The following is a 1,175-nucleotide window of genomic DNA, read 5'->3' as shown; positions in this document are numbered from 1 at the left end:
GTTAAGAAAACGTCTTTGCCTTTTAGAACTCCAATGTTCTGGCGTGAGCGTAGAAACCATGGAGATGACTGTTATTTTTACTCATGTAACGTGTAATGCTACAACACTCAAAATAAGAAGGAAATTTCTTACCTGAACCTTCAATCTGCTATAATACCTGTTGCTCATGGACCTGATATACCTGTATCTACTCCACCAGAGACTCTTGATACAGTTTCATCTGATTCTGAATCTGACGTCAATAGGACTGATGATAGGGACTGTTCTCACTCTGAAACATCTGGTGAACCACAACTTTTCACACAAGGTGAATTTAATGATTTGGTGAGAGATTCGGGCCTTCCAAAGAATTCTTAAGAGATTTTGGGGTCCAGACTTCGGGCTAAGAACTTACTTTCTCCATCAACATCATTTTACTGGTACAGAAGTCGTGAGAAAGAGTTTATACCATACTTTTCGCAAGAATCTTCGCTGGTTTATTGCAACAATATTGCTGAATTAATACCAATGCTAGGAGCTGCAGCCTATGAACCAAGTGGGTAGCGATTGTTTATGGATTCCTCTTTACAATGGTAACATATATGCACCTGTTCCTATTACTCATTCAGTTCACTTGAAGGAAACATACGAAAAACTCGAACTTCTTAATGAGGTCAAATACAAAGAACGTGGTTGGAAACAAGAACCCAAATTATGAAAATATTGTCAATAACATGCTTGTTAGATTTAAAGAGTTGGGTTCAAATTCGATGACGAGGAACCCACTTTGAGACTAATAATGGTTGGTTTGTAATATGAGCTTGAAAGTTCATTTCTTACACTCACATATTGACTATATCCCTGAAAATCGCGGTGACGTCAGCGAATAACAAGGGAAAATATTTCATCAAGACATCAGGGAAATGAGGAGGTATCAGGGAAGGTGGAACATCAGCATGATGGCTGATTACTGCTTGTCATTGAAACGAGATGCTTCAGACGCAATACATAAAAGACCACAACACATAGTTTGAAACTAAAAGACGTAAATTTCACAAAAGAAAATTCCGGAAGAATGAGGATGCATATTCGTTTGACATCAATGTTCTTCCATTTTCTTCAGTTTGTTTATATTTTTGTTAACAAACATAATAATAAAAATGTCCATTGTGGTAAACCAAACGATAATTTAACCT

This window comes from Limulus polyphemus, unplaced genomic scaffold (genome assembly GCF_000517525.1).
Source record: "Limulus polyphemus unplaced genomic scaffold, Limulus_polyphemus-2.1.2 Scaffold1550, whole genome shotgun sequence".
Taxonomy (NCBI): domain Eukaryota; kingdom Metazoa; phylum Arthropoda; class Merostomata; order Xiphosura; family Limulidae; genus Limulus; species Limulus polyphemus.
This window is presented reverse-complemented; position numbering follows the sequence as displayed.